Here is a 20,709-nt window from a genome sequence, read left to right on the forward strand (position 1 = left end):
TGTGGACCTCCCTGCATCCCGAGGCCATATGGTCATTCTCATGATTGCGGATCGGTTTTCCAAAATGTGCCACTGTGTTCCTCTCAAGAAGTTACCCTCTGCACAGGAGTTGGCCACGATTTTTGCCAGGGAGGTTTTCCGGTTGCACGGTTTGCCCAAGGAGATTGTGTCGGATCGGGGGAGTCAGTTTGTGTCCAGGTTCTGGCGCGCCTTTTGCTCCCAGTTGGGGATTCATCTCTCCTTCTCCTCTGCCTACCACCCTCAGTCCAATGGGGCCGCAGAACGATCCAATCAGGCCTTGGAGCAATTCCTTCGTTGCTATGTCTCCGATCACCAAGACAATTGGGTTGACCTCCTGCCTTGGGCTGAGTTTGCCAGGAACACGGCGGTGAACTCTTCCTCTGGGACGTCTCCCTTCATGGCCAATTATGGGTTCCAACCTGCCATGTTACCGGAGGTATTCTCTCCCCAGGATATTCCGGCTGTGGAGGATCACCTTTCCGTCCTACGTGCTTCTTGGGTACAGATCCAGAAGTCCCTTGAGGTCTTTGCGCAGCGCCAGAGACTCCAGGCTGATCGCAGACGAGCGCCTGCTCCTTCCTACCAGGCCGGAGACCGTGTATGGTTGTCCACCCGCAACCTCAACCTTCGAGTGCCCACTCCCAAGCTGGCGCCTCGCTTTGTTGGTCCCTTCCGAGTGCTTCGCAGGGTAAACCCGGTAGCCTATGCCCTTGCGCTTCCTCCTGGCATGCGGATCTCCAACGTGTTTCATGTCTCCCTGTTGAAGCCACTGGTGTGTAATCGTTTCACTTCCTCGGTTCCTCGGCCTCGTCCGGTCCAAGTGGGCAATCGTGAGGAGTATGAGGTGAGCAATATCCTGGACTCACGCCTGGTCCGCGGTCGGGTGCAGTTTTTGGTTCATTGGCATGGTTATGGTCCAGAGGAGCGTTCCTGGGTTCCCTCCGCAGATGTCCATGCTCCTGCCTTGCTCCGTGCCTTCCACGCACGCTTCCCTCAGAAACCGTTCTTTACTCCGCGGAGGAGGGGCCCTTGAGGGGGAGGTACTGTCATGGTCTTACCTTCTTGCTGTTCTCCTTCGTTTGACATGTGCTGGCGGCCATCTTTGTTTCTGGGTTTCTTGTAGCCTCCCACTCTGCGGCTCCTCCTTCCCACTGGGAGGAGCTGGATGCCTAGCTCATATATATAGGAGGTCTGTGGCTTCAGTTCCTTGCTTGGTCCTCCTGTGTTCACATGCTTCTAGACTGCTGCTGCTTCTGGTTCCTGATCCTGGCTTCGTCTGATTACCCTGCTGGTTCCTGATCCTGGCTTCGTCTGACTACCCTGCTGGTTCCTGATCCTGGCTTCGTCTGACTACCCTGCTGGTTCCTGATCCCGGCTTCATCTGACTACCCTCCTGGCTCCTGACCTCTGGCTTCGCAAAGACTCTGCTTCGGTTTTGCCATCCGTTTGGACTTTTGCTTTACAGCTTGATTTTCAATAAAGCCTTCTTATTTTCACTTATCTGTTGTTGTACGTCTGGTTCATGGTTCCGTGACAGCGGCTTACTTAGCTGGAGGAATATCTGATCATAATCCATTGTCAATTATCCTCACACTTCCTGCTGGACCTGGGAAGGGTGCTTGGAAGGTATCTCCAGGTTTGTTGCAGGTTGATCAAGTATCCTCCTATTTCCAAACATCTATCACCTCGTATTGGACCACTAATGTGGACAGAGCCTCCTGTGGTGTGGGTGCTGCTCTGTGCAAAACCAACTGCACAGAGCAGGTAGGTATAACAGGTTTATTATTAAAAAAAAAAAACAAAAAAAAAACGAGACTTTAAATCACTTTAGGATAACAAAGTAATACATATATTGTTTTTCAGAATAAACAAGGCTCTTGTTATGGTGATTTTGTCTTAAAAAACTATATATTTTTCTTTGCAATGTATACACAAAAAAGTAAAAAAAAAAACATCTTCAGCAAACTTTTTTCTACTTTGATTAGTTTTATAAAGAAAAAAAAGTTTTACAAAAAAAAAGAAAGTGTACATTTTTATTTTATGATGACTACAAAATTATGTTTTTTTATACAAAGCATTCCAGCGATAATTACAAATGCCCGTAAGGTTTTTTCAATTTTGCAAAAAAAAAAAAAGGAAAAAAAATGAAAAAAATATAAAAATGCACAGACTAATAAAATTGAAACAGAGGGGGAGATAAGTGAATTAAGGCTTATTATGGTTATTTTTTATCTGAAAAAAACATTATAAAAGGCTAGTCAGAGAAAAGTACAGAGCAAAAAAAGTGGTTTGTTAAAAGGGTATTACTAAATGATATTGTTTTAAAGTGGTTGTTAAGCCACTTTGTAAAAGTAAATACAATCCCCTGTTAGAAAACGTTCTATGCCTCAGTGTATGTTCTATGCAGATTTGTACCTTTTTTTTTATAGCTCATGTGACTGCTCGCTGCTCCCTCCCCCAAAAAGTGCCTTCCTCATCCGCTGCCCCTCCCTGCCTGTCAACTAGTGACAGTGCCCGCCCCTTCCCTCCCCTCCGGCTGTTAAATTTACTGTATAATATACATACAAGCCTCTCTGTTTGAAAATGTTCTATGCTACATTGTATTCTCAGCCACTCCCTCTGTAGCTGATAAAGTAAGTCATGATAAACCGTAGTCAAGTTACAGGGGGGGGGGGGTGCAGAACCAGGCAGGATCAACCAGGTATTTCAGGTGATAGAAAGGGCCAAATTACACAGCACAACCCCTGTGCTGTATGACATGCTTTAAAGGAACAGGATCCATTTTTAAAAAAACAATTTTTAGGGATAAAAACACTTTAAGCAAACCTCACTGAAGCAATAGTAGTTAGTTAACACTATCAGGAAGGCTGTTCACATTAAATTTAAAAAAATGTGTTTGTGGGGTTCAAACAAGGTGCGTACATCCAATTCAAATATCCAATTATATGTATGCACTAACAGCGCTATCACATGTGTAGCAATGCTTATCATGCATGTTAAACATTATATATTATGTGAGTGAAAGTCCAACAAATATATTAGGCAGAATAGTCCAAGTCAGTGTTCATCCACAGATTCCTTGAGTTGGCGTGCACCACCACCTCACCGGCGTGACCCCCCAAGAAGTGCCCACGTACCTCAAAATTGGGGAGAAAAACACCAAAATATTATACCAAATAGGACATCTGAACCATGGGACTCCTTTGGATCTCCATCAATCTGAAGCCTGGATTACTTCTCCCAATTATCGCATACCTGAATGCTGCACCGTCCTCCGTTCCTTGGTCGGGACTGCGGCTTGGAAACCGCCACCGGACTTCCGGGTACCCGGACTTCTGGGTATTGGTGTGACGTCAGGCGCACAAGACGTACGTTGCTATGGTCACCGCGTGCCCACACACTTACGCGTTTCGTCACAGCGGACTTCAACTGAGGGCGTCTCAGTTGAAGTCTGCTGTGACGCTACGCGTAAGGGCATGGGCATGCGGTGACCATAGCAACGTACGTCTTGTGCGCCTGACGTCACACCGATACCCGGAAGTCCGGCGGCGGTTTCCAAGCTGCGGTTCCGACCAATGAACGGAGGACGGTGCAGCATTCAGGTATGCGATATTTGGGAGAAGTAATCCAGCCTTCAGATTGATGGAGATCCAAAGGAGTCCCATGGTTCAGATGTCCTATTTGGTATAATATTTTGGCATTTTTCTCCCCAATTTTGAGGTACGTGGGCACTTCTTGGGGGATCACGCCGGTGAGGTGGTGGTGCATGCCAACTCAAGGACTCTGTGGATGAACACTGACTTGGACTATTCTGCCTAATATATTTGTTGGACTTTCACTCACATAATATATATAATGTTTAACACGCATGATAAGCATTGCTACACATGTGATAGCGCTGTTAGTGCATACATATAATTGGATATTTGAATTGGATGTACGCACCTTGTTTGATTATGTTTTACTTTTATAACAGCTGCTGATTATTAGCATAATTTTATTGATTTTATATCAATTTATGATCTTTGCCATGGCAACACTGGCTTAGCTCCTCAGCGCCGAGTGAGTAGGATAATTTGATATTGTCTTTGATACTGTAATTTTACTTGCTCCTTTGTTTGTGTTTGTGGGGTTGCAGCACCTTTAGCCACCTGAAGAGCACAGCTGAAGGTAAAAACCATAAAACCTTTGGGGGGGCAAATTAATATGAATTAGATGATACTTTTGAATGGCAATGAAAATCCGAGACCAAGAATGCTGTACCTTATGCTGGCCAGAGTGGTCATACACTATACGAAAAATCGTTCAAACTCATTTTCGAAAAACAAACACTAGGCCGTGAGAGCAGACGATTGTGCCATCATGTAATGACTGATAAATTGTTCAATGGACATAAATGAATCAGTTTTATGTTTTTTGTTTTTTTTCGCATAACCCTATTGCAGACAGTTTGGACGAGAAACACATTTACCTTTCAATTTATTGTTCGTTCAGACAGAAAATTTCTGAATTTGTCCTTTGTTTTTTCGGCTCAAAACCTCACAACCGATTACTGATTTGTGCCCATTAACTGGCCAAAAGACGAACAAACTGTCCAAACGACCAAATTTCAACTAAGTTTTTGTATAGTATATGGCCAGCATTAGAGATGAAAGGAAGTCTGCAAACAGTCACTGACAGATGCCCATGTTTACCAAAAAGTAGGTAAAAATATATTGGGTCTTCATGCCTGTGTAAGGGCGACATTCAAACAGTGATTTTGAATTTTACAAATAAAATCTTAGTGGGGAAGATGAAAATGCAAACTATTCAATGAGTAGGTGTATACAAAATATAAATGGAGGTTTTCAGCTTTAGACATAATGTGTAAATCCCATATAAATATAAATATATATATATATATATATATATATATATATATATATATATATATATATATATATATATATATATGTAATAGGTTTTTCTTTGTTTTTTCTTTATACTGTTACTTTTTGTTTTAACATTTTTCCTGCCAAGTTATGTAAGCTTTCACCATGTCACTATTCAATGCCCAAACAATTACGTTTAATACCTTGCCCTACGCCTTTCATATATTGTTCATGTTTTTGTGTCTGTTCTTTCCACAAAAATGTAAACTACATAACACTGATAACATTCTTGGTGTTACATTTTTGCCTACAGACAAGTTTGATCCGAAATGCAATTCCGCAGACTTGCAAGCTCATGTTTCATAGTCAAGCATTTTTTGGATGTTATGGTATCATTACTTTGTTTAAGCTTTCCATATAATTTTGCTCTTTGATGTAAATCTATATAAGCACTTAATAATTGAAACTCATCACCTTTTATAATGTGTCTTTTTTTCAGCTTTCTTGCACATAGGTGTAGGTTGTACATACTTTATGAATACCAAAGCCAGTCTACAAAGTACATGATGTAGATCAAAGGGAGCACCACCGCATTTAATTTAGGGATGAGCCTGAAATTTCAGTGTAAGTTAAATTTTTATTCAACGTGCGGGTGGTTGTGCTGCCTGAAGGGGTTGAGGGCACTAAGCCACCAGATTTGCTGAACAATTCTTCAAACAGCTCCTGTCCCTTGAAGACCTCACCACTGACCTATGTGGTGGAGAGGGCTCACCACGTCCTTAGAGGCAATCTTCCTCACAATGCCCCCCTTCCTTGTGGGTTTTTTAAACTACAGGGACATGATCTTGGCCAAAGCCAGGAAATATCTGGATCTTCAGTTCGAGAATGCCAAGATCATGATATTCCCAGATTTCCCGGCCTGAAACCCAGAGGGGACAAAATTACATCAGGAGGAGGCTAAGGGTCAAGTGACTCCAATACAGCATGCTCTATTTCAGCAGGCTCCAAATCCAACATAAGGGCACAGTCAAGTTTTTTGACAACCCCAGGAGGCTAGCGATTGGCTTGAACCCAGATTTGTGAAGGCTTTTTCTGTTTCCCATCTGCCCCCCCAACTTATGCCTTTTTCTTCACTGTTGTATCTTCCAGTTGCATGAATTGTACCTACGTACATACCTCCTGTTAAATTTTGTTACTGGCATTCTGTTCCCGCCAACTGTTGCACTAACTGACATTATCCCCAATATCCTTGCTAGAGGACCTGGGTCCTTGTGTCCCCCTTCACCATCTGTCACGGAACCATGAACCAGACGTACAACAACAGATAAGTGAAAATAAGAAGGCTTTATTGAAAATCAAGCTGTAAAGCAAAAGTCCAAACGGATGGCAAAACCGAAGCAGAGTCTTTGCGAAGCCAGAGGTCAGGAACCAGCAGGGTAGTCAGACGAAGCCAGGATCAGGAACCAGCAGGGTAGTCAGACGAAGCCAGGATCAGGAACCAGCAGGGTAATCAGACGAAGCCAGGATCAGGAACCAGAAGCAGCAGCAGTCTTAGAAGCATGTGAACACAGGAGGACCAAGCAAGGAACTGAAGCCACAGACCTCCTAGATATATGAGCTAGGCATCCAGCTCCTCCCAGTGGGAAGGAGGAGCCGCAGAGTGGGAGGCTACAAGAAACCCAGAAACCAAGATGGCCGCCAGCACATGTCAAACGAAGGAGAACAGCAAGAAGGTAAGACCATGACAGTACCTCCCCCTCAAGGGCCCCTCCTCCGCGGAGTAAAGAACGGTTTCTGAGGGAAGCGTGCGTGGAAGGCACGGAGCAAGGCAGGAGCATGGACATCTGCGGAGGGAACCCAGGAACGCTCCTCTGGACCATAACCACGCCAATGAACCAAAAACTGCACCCGACCGCGGACCAGGGGTGAGTCCAGGATATTGCTCACCTCATACTCCTCACGATTGCCCACTTGGACTGGACGAGGCCGAGGAACCGAGGAAGTGAAACGATTACACACCAGTGGCTTCAACAGGGAGACATGAAACACGTTGGAGATCCGCATGCCAGGAGGAAGCGCAAGGGCATAGGCTACCGGGTTTACCTTGCGAAGCACTCGGAAGGGACCAACAAAGCGAGGCGCCAGCTTGGGAGTGGGCACTCAAAGGTTGAGGTTGCGGGTGGACAACCATACACGGTCTCCGGCCTGGTAGGAAGGAGCAGGCGCTCGTCTGCGATCAGCCTGGAGTCTCTGGCTCTGCGCAGAGGCCTCAAGGGACTTCTGGATCTGTACCCAAGAAGCACGTAGGACGGAAAGGTGATCCTCCACAGCCGGAATATCCTGGGGAGAGAATACCTCCGGTAACACGGCAGGTTGGAACCCATAATTGGCCATGAAGGGAGACGTCCCAGAGGAAGAGTTCACCGCCGTGTTCCTGGCAAACTCAGCCCAAGGCAGGAGGTCAACCCAATTGTCTTGGTGATCGGAGACATAGCAACGAAGGAATTGCTCCAAGGCCTGATTGGATCGTTCTGCGGCCCCATTGGACTGAGGGTGGTAGGCCGAGGAGAAGGAGAGATGAATCCCCAACTGGGAGCAAAAGGCGCGCCAGAACCTGGACACAAACTGACTCCCCCGATCCGACACAATCTCCTTGGGCAAACCGTGCAACCGGAAAACCTCCCTGGCAAAAATCGTGGCCAACTCCTGTGCTGAGGGTAACTTCTTGAGAGGAACACAGTGGCACATTTTGGAAAACCGATCCACAATCATGAGAATGACCGTATGGCCTCAGGATGCAGGGAGGTCCACAATGAAATCCATCCCCAGGTGTGACCATGGGCGCTCCCCGGTGGCTATGGGTTGCAGAAGGCCCAACGGAAGGTGCCGAGGGGACTTACTCTGGGCACAAACGGAGCATGCCGCTACATATGCGGCGATGTCGGAACGTAGGGAAGGCCACCAGAACAGACGTGAAACAGCCCAGGACAGCTGATTCTTTCCAGGATGCCCCGCGGTCTTGGAGTAATGGTAGGTTCGCAACAACCGAGTGCGCAACTCCTCAGGCACAAAACATCTGCCGTTGGGTCTCCCAGAGGGAGCACCAGATTGAGCCGCCAAAATCTGCTCACCCAGGGGAGAGGTCAGGCTGGTGCGAATGGCGGCCAGGATCTGATTCGGAGGTATGACCGAAGTCGGAATCGACTCCTCCCTGGACAGGTCGGAGTACTGCCGTGATAAGGCATCCGCCCTGATGTTCTTGGAACCGGGTAGGTAGGAGACCACGTAATTAAAACGTGACAAAAACAGAGCCCATCTGGCCTGACGTGGTGTCAATCTCTTGGCCTCAGAAAGGTAGGTCAGATTCTTGTGGTCCGTCAGGATGAGGACCGGAACCACCGAACCCTCGAGCAAGTGCCTCCATTCTTTAAGGGCCTGCACGATGGCCAATAACTCCCTGTCACCAATCTGATAGTTGCACTCCGCGGAAGACAGTTTCCGGGAGTAAAACCCACAAGGAAGCAGAGGACCCTCTGGTGTTCTACGCTGAGACAGAAGGGCGCCTACTCCCGTCTCAGACGCGTCCACCTCGAGGACAAAGGGCAACCCAGGGTTGGGATGCGACAGAATCGGAGCCGACACAAAGGCGGACTTTAGAGCCTCAAAAGCTCGGATGGCCTAGAGCGGCCAGACCTGGGAATTACTGCCCTTCCTGGTCAGATCCGTGAGAGGCTTGGCTAGCATGGAAAAGTCCCTGATGAACTTCCGATAATAATTGGCGAAGCCATATTACTCTAGGGAAGGGGAGAGGAGGGGGAAAAGAAAAGGAAAGGAAAGAAAAGGAATTGAGTGTTGTCTTCTCCTCCCCCCCCCCTCCCTTTTTTTTTTTTTTTTTTGGGGGGAGGAATGCCAAAAAATAAGGGGGGTGTACAGACACGCCGTGCAGTTGTAGCGGTGACCCCACCGTCCAAATCTACAATAACTATGGCATCTCAGACAGACCAGACAACAGCGATCAGGGTCGCAGAGTTGCCTGCAAGTTTAGAGACACTTATGCATGCCATAGTAGACTGTAAGACAGCCTTGACCTCTAAAATTGATAGTGTACAATCAGAGATTGGACTCATTCGTAAAGATATTGATACTTTTCGAGACAGAGTTACCGAGATGGAAACGCGGGTCTCAGGGGTAGAGGACGTACAGAAAGGTTACAACTCAGATGTTCAGTGGCTTGAAGCTAGGGTTAAGCAGCTGGAGATACGAGCAGAGGATGCAGAGAATCGCAATCGCAGGAACAATCTACGGATTATTGGTCTCCCGGAGGGGTCAGAGGGTGTAAACCCGGTAACCTTTATTGAGCACTTACTCCCGTCCATCCTTCCAGAAGCTAAGTTCTCTGCTTTTTTCTCAGTGGTACGTGCGCATCGGATACCAGTGAAACGAGGCCCTCCTTGCTCCCCTCCTCGCACATTTATTCTTAGGTTCCTACATTACGGAGACCGGGACACTGTCTTACGAGCGGCCCGCTCTCAGGGTGAAGTGAAATACGAGGTGGTAAACTTTTTATTTTTCCAGATTATTCTGTCGAAACACAACGTCAGAGGAAATCGTTTGATCAAGCCCGTTTTAAGTTAAGAGAAAAGGGGTTGAAATATAGTACTTTGTTCCCGGCTAAATTGCGGGTTCAAGATGGTGAACAAGTGCATTTTTTTTCGTCCCCTAAAGAAGTGTTATCCTGGCTCGAGACATATAAGTAAGACTGGACTTGGAAAAAAAAAGGTTTTTTTTTTTTTTTTTTTTTTTTTTTTGACTTCCTGGAAAACTGTAATCCATGATAAATTGTGATAATTTATAATATATATATGGTTAATGACAATATATATGTATATGTATTTTTTTTTTTTCCATACAGTTTACTTTCCCAGATTTTATCCGATATCTGGGTGAGTTGATATATAACTATTTTTGTCCTTTTTGAACGCCGGAGTTCTCTCCCCTCTCCCCCTTTTTTTTTTTTTTTCTTAAGGGGGGGGGGTAGTATAGTGCCTTTTTTGACACTTACCCTCTAGGGTGGACTATGAGGTCCGCGGTGGGTGGGATACAAACCCTCTCCAATTTTGGGGAGATGGGTGGGGTGGGGGGGCATGGGGATGTTTGATCATTACTCTGTTATTGTATTATTAGTTAATTTTTTCCTTTTTTTTTTTTTTTGGCACACAAATATATATATACCAAAATTTCTATTAAGAATGCAGATGAATACCAAATGGAGCAGCTTCTTATTACTTATTCATTATCCTTTAATACACCGTTTCATGAGTGGTTATGGACTCTTTAAGGGTGATTTCTTGGAACACTAGGGGTTTGAATTCCCCGCAGAAAAGATCCTTAGTGTTCCAATATTTAAAATCTTTTAATCCCCATATATGTGTCCTTCAGGAGACCCACTTGCTGGGTACTCGAACGCTAGCTCTCAAGAAATCATGGGTTGGGCATCATTACCACTCTACGTTCTCTACGCACGCTCGTGGAGTTAGTATTCTTATCCATAAGTCTTTTCCGTTTAGATTACTGGATGTTTCCCTTGATCCGGATGGACGATTTGTTTTGCTCAATCTGCAGATATCATCTTTTAGTCTATTGCTGGTAGGGTTATATATACCCCCGCCGGCTTCAGTTAGGCTCCTGCATAAAATTTTGAAAGAAATTGCAAAATACGAGAATGATAACATACTTATTGTGGGTGATTTCAATATGGTTCCAAACCCGAAAATGGATAGAATGACTGGAGATTCGTCTACCAGAACGGATCTTGCCGAATGGGCAGAGACTTATGGGCTGACGGATCTGTGGCGTTGGCACCATCCCTACTCTAGGGAATATACCTGTCATTCCGCAACTTATAAATCCTTCTCTCGAATTGACTTAACGTTTGCAGGTGGCCCACTCTTATCTCGGGTGCGGGAGATTTGGGTTCTTCCTCGTGGGATCTCTGACCATGCTCCACTTTTACTAAATATGGAACTATCTGGCAACCCTTCTGATAGATTATGGCGATTATCCAGATATTGGATCTCTGATCCTGACATAAACCCTCTAGTGGCGCCTCAAATAGCCGCCTTTTGGGAGATAAACCCGGGTACGGCATCAGTGGCTATGGTCTGGGATGCCTTTAAAGTTTGCACCCGGGGGTATTACCAGACAGCTATTGGGAAGATCCAACGATACAGGCGAATAAATTTACTGCAAAAAGAAAAAGAGGCTAGAGATATGGAAAATTTGTATATTCAAACTAGAGACCCCACTCATTATACACAATTTCAAACTTTGACTAGGGAGGTAATGGGAATACGTACAGTTATCACACAGAAAAAACTCCTTTCTCAATCCCAACGTATTTTCGTACAAGGAGAGTATAATGGTAAAATGCTTGCGCAAATTTCTAGGGAACAGACAACTGGGTATAGTATAGCACACATTCAAGATCAATCAGGCATTCTTCAATCTAATCAAGAAGCCATCAATCACAATTTTACTAATTATTATCAGGCCCTATATAATACTAGGGTTAACTATTCAGGAGATGAATTAGATCACTATTTGCAGGAAGTGGACTTCCCGGTCTTAACCGATAAATATAGGGCCAAATTAGATGCCCCTATTACTCTTTTGGAGATCCAGGAAGTGGTGGCTTCCTTACAACCGGACAAAACACCAGGACCGGATGGAATTCCTGTCGAATTCTATAAGGCCCATATGGACCTTCTGGGCCCGCATTTATTAGCCACTCTTGTAGGATCTCTAAACGAGGGGGAACTCCCTAAAACAATGAGCGAAGCAGTTATTGTCGTTATCCCTAAATTAGGGAAGGATCCATCATTATGTTCATCATATAGACCTATTTCTTTATTAAATGTAGATGGGAAGATTCTTTCAAAGATTTTGGCTACTCGACTTAATAGTGTTATTACAGATTTGATTCATCCGGATCAAACTGGATTCATACCTGAACGGGGCACGGATATCAATATCCGGAGATTGTTTACACATATGGCCTTGGCGTCGGGGGAGGGAGCAGGTGTGGTCGCCTCCCTCGACGCCGAGAAAGCATTTGATTCTGTTGAGTGGCCATTTCTTTGGAAGATCTTAGCCAGTTTCGGGTTTGGCCCTAACTTTGTGTCATGGATTAAGCTTCTTTATGGGAACCCCACGGCTAGGGTCCGCACTAACTCATCGCTGTCGGGTAAATTCCCTCTACTGAGGGGTACCCGGCAGGGATGTCCGTTGTCTCCGGCCTTGTTTGCCTTGGCTCTGGAGCCGCTCGCGATTATGTTACGGGCGGACCCACAAATCCGAGGCATTAAAGTCGGGGTCATCGAAGAGAAGTTGTCCTTGTATGCAGATGATACTCTGATCTATTTGGCTGATGCTTCCACTTCATTACATAGGGCCCTACAATTATTCGACATTTTTGGTCGTTTTTCAGGTATACGTATTAATTGGTCTAAGTCTGTCCTCTTTCCACTTCATCCATCGGTACCTTTAATTGATACTCAGACACCGTTGAAATGGGTACAGGACATGGTGTATCTGGGTATCAAAGTGGGTCCAACATTGGATGTGTACCAACAAAATAACATCGACCCTTTAGTTTTACAATTAAATAAAAGGTGTGCGTCATGGCGTATGCTTCCCCTATCCCCGGTTGGTAGAATCAATTTATTAAAAATGAGTTATCTTCCAAAATTTTTGTATTTTTTTCGTAACTCCCCTATCGATATGACTAAAAACTTTTTTTTGAGATTAGACAGTTTGGTAACAACCTTTGTATGGGCCGGGCGTATTCCACGAGTCGCAAAACGTACGTTATATCTTCCACTTGCAAAAGTGGGCTTAGCGCTTCCTAACTTTAAGCTGTACTTTTAGGCGGCTGTATTGGTGACGGTCCGGTGGTGGTTTTCCCAACCCAAAACTAACTCCGCAGTTACACTAGAAGCAGCATTGCTGGGTTCCTATGCGGCCCTTAGTAATCTGGTTTTCCGGGGTGAACGGGCACATCCTCAAATAACCAGTCTGATGAAGACGGTGCTGCGGATATGGACGCGGGCGCGGGTGATATATAATACACCTCTACATATATCCGCCCACACTCCGTTGTGGGGTAATCCTAATCTATTACATTTGTACCAACTTCCTGAACCCCAGGTATGGGCTGCCAGAGGGATTGTCACTATGAAACATGTTATTAAAGATGGAAGACTTCTAGGGTTTGACGCACTCCAGTATACCTACTCATTGCCTCCCACTATGGTTTTTCGTTACCACCAGCTTAGTCATGCTATGCGGGCTCAGTTTCAAGGCCCTGTTATCTTGGAATCAGACCCTTTGGAGAAAGGGTTAACGTTCAAGGTAATAGGGAAAACTCTCTCTGCTATATACTCTATCCTTTCAACAGATCATGGTCGGTCTCTTGAGAAAATCTATAATAAATGGAAGGACGATATCCCTGACCTGACGGTTGAAGATTGGGAGGACTCGGTTAATAATTATATCCCCTCAATGATAGCGGCTAGGGATAGATTTATACAACTTAAATTTTTACACAGAGCATACTATACGCCACAACGTCTTGCTAGGATATATCCTATGAAAGATCCCTCCTGTGCCAGATGTGGGCATGGAATTGGTACTTTTATACATGTAGTTTGGTCATGTCCGGAGCTGGCAACCTTTTGGAAGGCCGTGACAGATACTATTGGGGAAATTTTTGACATTACGATTCCCTTGGACCCAAAGGTAACTCTACTGAGTAACCTTACACAAGCGGGAGGGGATAGATACGATAAAATGTGCATTATGTATACCTTGTTTTACGCTAGGAGAGAAATCCTTTTGCGATGGAAGCTACCCGAACCTCCCACCCGATCAACTTGGATAGCTGCCGTTACTAAGACACTTCCATTCTACCGTTTCACATACGGTAGTAGGAATTGCCCAAAAAAATTTGATAAAGTGTGGTCAGCTTGGATTGATGCTGTAGGCGTGCCAATCTCACCTGTTCCATAATGACAGAAGTAAAACTAACCCAACCCAAAACTAACTCCGCAGTTACACTAGAAGCAGCATTGCTGGGTTCCTATGCGGCCCTTAGTAATCTGGTTTTCCGGGGTGAATTTTTGACATTACGATTCCCTTGGACCCAAAGGTAACTCTACTGAGTAACCTTACACAAGTGGGAGGGGATAGATACGATAAAATGTGCATTATGTATACCTTGTTTTACGCTAGGAGAGAAATCCTTTTGCGATGGAAGCTACCCGAACCTCCCACCCGATCAACTTGGATAGCTGCCGTTACTAAGACACTTCCATTCTACCGTTTCACATACGGTAGTAGGAATTGCCCAAAAAAATTTGATAAAGTGTGGTCAGCTTGGATTGATGCTGTAGGCGTGCCAATCTCACCTGTTCCATAATGACAGAAGTAGGAACTTATTAAAAATAATTTTTTTTTTTTTTTTTTTTTGTTGTTGTTGTTGTTGTTTTGTTTTGTTTTCTTCTTGTGCAGAGTAATGTAATGTAGTTGTAATTACTTGTTCTGTTTATATGTTTAATAAAAGAAAAATCTATTTGTTAAAAAAAAAATAATTGGCGAAGCCCAAAAAGCGCTGCAGGGAGCGAAGACCACTGGGCTGGGGCCACTGTAAGACAGCCGAAACCTTCTCAGGATCCATGGAGAACCCCTCAGCGGAAATGATGTAACCTAAGAAGGTTACCTGGGATCGGTGAAATTCGCATTTCTCAAGCTTACCGAACAGCTTGTTCTCTCGTAACCGTTGCAACACTCGTCTGACATCCAGAATGTGGGTCTCCATGGATTCAGAATATACCAAGATGTCATCCAAATAGACCACCACACACTGCTGCAACAGGTCACGGAAAACATCGTTGATGAATTCCTGAAAGACTGCGGGCGCATTGCACAACCCAAAGGGCATAACCAAGGATTCATAATGACCGGTCCTGGTGTTAAACGCGGTCTTCCACTCATCGCCCGCCTTGATCCTTACGAGGTTATATGCCGCCCTCAGGTCGAGTTTGGTAAAGACCGTGGCCCCTTTAAGGCGATCGAACAGCTCGGAAATCAAGGGTATCGGGTAAGCGTTCTTGATCGTGATGCGATTGAGACCCCTGTAATCGATGCAAGGCCTCAACTCACCGCCCCTCTTTTTCACAAAGAAAAATCCAGCCCCTGCCGGGGACGAGGATTTGCGAATGTGTCTGCGTGAAAGCGCCTCCTTCACGTACTCCTCCATGGCCTCATTCTCCGCTACCGACAGTGGATAGACCTTGCCACGAGGAGGAACGGCACCAGGTTGTAACTCGATGGCACAATCGTATGGGCGGTGCGGAGGTAGGGCAACCGCGCGCACCTTATCGAATACATCCCGGTACTCCTCGTATTCAGGAGGCAACAGAGAGTCCGAGGAAATACACAGCAACTTGACAGGCCCATGGATGCAACTAGCCCCACACTATGGTGACCACGAGAGGATCTCGGCCGATCTCCAATCGAAAGTCGGATTATGCTTCTGGAGCCAGGGGTACCCCAAGACCACTGAGTAGTGTGGAGACGAAATAACCTGGAAGCAGACCGACTCTCTGTGAACGGCACCAATGGCTATCCCCACTGGAAGGGTCTCATGAGTCACGTGTGGCGGCAGAAGGGGTCTGCCGTCTATCGCCTCAAGAGCCAGTGGAGAACCTTGGGCCTGCAGAGGAATGGAATTGGCGGCAGCGAACACACTATCAATGAACAAACCACCAGCACCAGAGTCCACCAACGCCTGGGTCGTCACTGAGCCCCCGACCCAGGAGAGGACAACAGTGATCAGTGGTTTGTCAACATGGGAAACCGGGGACGAGGAGACTCCACCCAAGATCTGCCCCCGACAGGATCTCAGGTGCGAGCGTTTCCCGGACGGTTCGGACATGCCAACCGAAAATGCCCACCGAGACCACAGTACATGCATCGGCCCTCGCGTCTCCGGAGTAACCTCTCCCCCTCGGACAGGCGAGCAAAGCCCAGCTGCATGGGTTCATCCCCAGCCAAGTCATCCCCAGGAGGCGTGGGAGGAGAGGGAGGCACGGGTGGGACAGCAAAGGTAGGCGCCAATCTGTTAGGAGGCCTCCGCAGACTCTCCTTAAAGGAAGGTCTCTCCCTGAGTCTGGTGTCAATCAAAATCAGGAAAGAAATAAGAGACTCGAGCTCCACTGGTAGGTCCTTAGCTGCAACCTCATCCTTCAAGGCATCCGAGAGACCATGAGAGAAAGCAGCGACCAGAGCCTCATTATTCCAGCCTACCTCTGCTGCCAGGATACGAAACTCAATGGCGTATTCAGCTACGGATCGTGAACCCTGTCTGATGGACATAAGGAGCTTCGCAGCAGAGGCAGCACGAGCCGGCACATCGAATACCCTCCGAAGAGAAGCAACAAAACCGGAAAACTCGGCAACCACCGGATTGTTGTTCTCCCATAAAGGGCTGGCCCAGGCCAAGGCCTTGTCCGAGAGCAGTGAAATTAAGAAGCCCACCTTTGATCTCTCAGTAGGAAAGGCATGTGGCAGCAACTCGAAATAAATGCCCACCTGGTTAAGGAAACCTCGGCACTGAGTTGGCTCTCCCCCAAAGCGCTGTGGAAGGGGGGCAGAACCGGTCATACCCCGAAACACCGCAGGCGCAACAACAGGTGTCGGGGTAGACTCTGGCGCAACAACCGGAGCGGCAGTAGGAGCGGGCCCAGGAGCGACAACCGACCCATCGGCAACGGGAGCGAAATGAGCCGTGCGTTCAAGCAGGATTTGCAACGCCACGGCGAACTGACCCAACAGGTGATCCTGCTGATCAAGTCTGGCAACCAGCGTGGGTAGCGAGGATGGCCCTGTACCGTCAGAATTCATGGCTTGGTCCTAATGTCACGGAACCATGAACCAGACATACAACAACAGATAAGTGAAAATAAGAAGGCTTTATTGAAAATCAAGCTGTAAAGCAAAAGTCCAAACGGATGGCAAAACCGAAGCAGAGTCTTTGCGAAGCCAGAGGTCAGGAGCCAGGAGGGTAGTCAGACGAAGCCGGGATCAGGAACCAGCAGGGTAGTCAGACGAAGCCAGGATCAGGAACCAGCAGGGTAGTCAGACGAAGCCAGGATCAGGAACCAGCAGGGTAATCAGACGAAGCCAGGATCAGGAACCAGAAGCAGCAGCAGTCTTAGAAGCATGTGAACACAGGAGGACCAAGCAAGGAACTGAAGCCACAGACCTCCTAGATATATGAGCTAGGCATCCAGCTCCTCCCAGTGGGAAGGAGGAGCCGCAGAGTGGGAGGCTACAAGAAACCCAGAAACCAAGATGGCCGCCAGCACATGTCAAACGAAGGAGAACAGCAAGAAGGTAAGACCATGACACCATCACTCTGGTGAAGCTACACTGCTAGTCTCTCCTTCCCGTGGAGTCTCCACTGGAGACAATGAAGAGTCAACAAGAACAGTCAAACTTTCGTGAACAGCGGTTGGGTCTCGTGTGTTTCTATTCCAGTTTCAGTATAAGGCTGTATACTGGACCTTTTCTTTGTTTGAGTTTTAGTTCTGGTACAGCACAGGGGATCAAAGAGAGGAAAAATCCTTAGTGCTGCACATCCACGGAGTCCTATGATGGTATGAGAGGGACAATCTAAGCCTCGGCTACCACCAGGCCATGCCCCCAACGTGTTTCACTTCGCTGTGCATAGGGAGTGTATAAGCATAATTTGTTTTATCATTCTTTATCTGATTTTCTTATTTTTCACTTTTCATTTGTCTTTTATCATCTATTATTATCCCCTTATACACATACACAATACTTTATTTTTTCACATTCATCTCTCTTTTTTCTCATTTATCACTTAAATTCCCTTAACATTCTCTCTTTCTGATTTCATTTCACCTTTCACCCTTTCCCCACCTCATTATTCCTCCCTTACAACTTGAACGATTAACCATATACAGTGGGGATCGAAAGTTTGGGCACCCCAGGTAAAAATTTGTATTCATGTGCATAAAGAAGCCAAGGAAAGATGGAAAAATGTCCAAAAGGCATCAATTTATAGATTAGACATTCTTATAATATGTCAAAAAAAGTTAGATTTTATTTCCATCATTGACACTTTCAAAATTCCAGAAAACAAAAAAATGGCTTCTTCAAAAGTTTGGGCACCCTGCAGAATTTATAGCATGCACTGCCCCCTTTGCAAAGCTGAGACCTGCCAATGTCATGGATTGTTCTCAATCATCACCTGGGAAGACCAGGTGATGTCAATCTCAAAGGTTTTAAATGCCCAGACTCATCTGACCTTGCCCCAACAATCAGCACCATGGGATCTTCTAAGCAGTTGTCTAGAAAACTGAAACTGAAAATAGTTGACTCTCACAAAGCTGGAGAAGGCTATAAGAAGATAGCAAAGCGTTTTCAGATGTCAATATCCTCTGTTCGGAATGTAATTGGGAAATGGCAGTCATCAGGAACAGTGGAAGTTAAAGCAAGATCTGGAAGACCAAGAAAAATATCAGACAGAACAGCTCGCAGGATTGTGAGAAAAACAATTCAAAACCCACGTTTGACTGCACGATCCCTCCAGAAAGATCTGGCAGACACTGGAGTTGTGGTACACTATTCCACTATAAAGAGATACTTGTACAAATATGGTCTTCATGGAAGAGTCATCAGAAGAAAACCTCTTCTACGTCCTCACCACAAAAATCAGCGTTTGAACTTTGCAAATGAACATATAGACAAGCCTGATGCATTTTGGAAACAAGTTCTGTGGACCGATGAGATTAAAATTGAACTTTTTGGCCGGAATGAGCAAAGGTACGTTTGGAGAAGAAGGGGCACAGAATTGAATGAAAATAACCTCTTTCCAACTGTTAAGCATGGGGGTGGATCAATCATGCTTTGGGGTTGTATTGCAACCAGTGGCACAGGGAACATCTCACAAGTAGAAGGAAAAATGGATTCAATAAAATTTCAGCAAATTTTGGATGGTAACTTGATGCCATCTGTGAAAAAGCTGAAGTTAAAGAGAGGATGGCTTCTACAAATGGATAATGATCCTAAACACACCTAGAAATCCACGGGGGATTACATCAAGAGGCGTAAACTGAAGGTTTTGCCATGGCCTTCACAATCTCCTGACCTCAACATAATTGAAAATCTATGGATAGACCTTAAAAGAGCAGTGCGTGACAGACAGCCCAGAAATCTCAAAGAACTGGAAGACTTTTGTAAGGAAGAATGGGCAAAGATACCTCAAACAAGAATTGAAAGACTCTTGGCTGGCTACAAAAAGCGTTTACAAGCTGTGATACTTGCCAAAGGGGGCAGTACAAGATAATAACTCTGCAGGCTGCCCAAACTTTTGCAGATGCCATTTTTTTGTTTTCTGTAATTTTGAAAGTGTAAATGATGGAAATAAAATCTAACTTTTGTTGACATATTATAAGAATGTCTAATCTGTAATTTGATGCCTTTTGGAGATTTTTCCATCTTTCCTTGGCTTCTTTATGCACATTAATACAAATTTTTACCTGGGGTGCCCAAACTTTCGATCACCGCTGTACACCTGCCAGCCCTGTATACATCTTGAGTGACTTCCAATGATGTATATATACTTCCTACACGCATGGGATCTTTGTCCCCATGACTAAGCTCCGGGGGCCGGGGGTCGGGGCTGGGCGCGTGGCCTGGTGTGAGCCCAGGCTGAGGTTGTCTCTCTCATACCACCAGGGATTTTTCCTCTCTTCCTTCCAGTGACCACAAGAGCTGGGGCGAGCTGCATCTCTTGCTGGCACACCTGCAGTGGATGCAGCATCACCCACACTACACCCCATAATGATCGAGCCTGAATGGCACACTAAACAAACCGTGGGTCACAACAGCAGGGATGTTCTTCAAATCAGCTAACCAGTCTCCACGCCTTTTTTGCACCGGTCGTTACCTTGACATTTTCAGTGTGCAGTCTATTGTTGCTCTGGACTTTCCAATATCTCCTCCTGGTTTCCACTTATTTGCCAAAGGGGGCAGTACAAGATAATAATTGCATTTTATTTTTTTTTTGGTATGGCTAACAATGTAGGAATCATGTCAAGGAATGTGAAAGGGTTAAACAATAAATTTAAGAGGGCAGCTGTGTTTCAGTATCTCAAACCACTCAAGCCACATGTCGTCCTCCTGCAGGAAACGCAGCTGGATGGCAGCAAGGTCCTGGCTGTACATAGATTCAGAGGGCTCTGCACTCCACTTATTCATCCTTTGCCGGAGGGGTCTCCATCCTCATTAGTAAGGTCATCCCACGTACCATAAAACAGGTGCTTTTTGATCCGGGAGGTCAATTTGTGACTGTGGTCCTGGATATTTGCTACTATAAATTGGGCATTGTGAATGTGTACCTACCCCACCTTTTTAGTCTCAATTATTATATGACTTGCTCACCCAATTACCCCCCTATGCTCATCTCCACACAGTGCTGGCGGGTGATTTTAATACTATTCTTGACACTGCATTGGATACTTTAAACCCTAACAGGCCGCGCTCTACTGAGCTTCTTACCTGGGCCTCAAGAGTGGGACTTTCGGAATTATGGAAACACCCCTCTACTAGGTGTCACTTGCACCTCTCTGGAACATATAGTTCATCAGCCAGGATTGACCTAGCTTTTGGAAACCCTCCTTTTTTAACTAGTGTGAGATGCGGCTTACTTAGCTGGGGGAATATCTGATCA

The sequence above is a fragment of the Pelophylax lessonae genome (assembly GCF_965119305.1).
Source record: "Pelophylax lessonae genome assembly, chromosome: 13".
Lineage (NCBI taxonomy): Eukaryota > Metazoa > Chordata > Amphibia > Anura > Ranidae > Pelophylax > Pelophylax lessonae.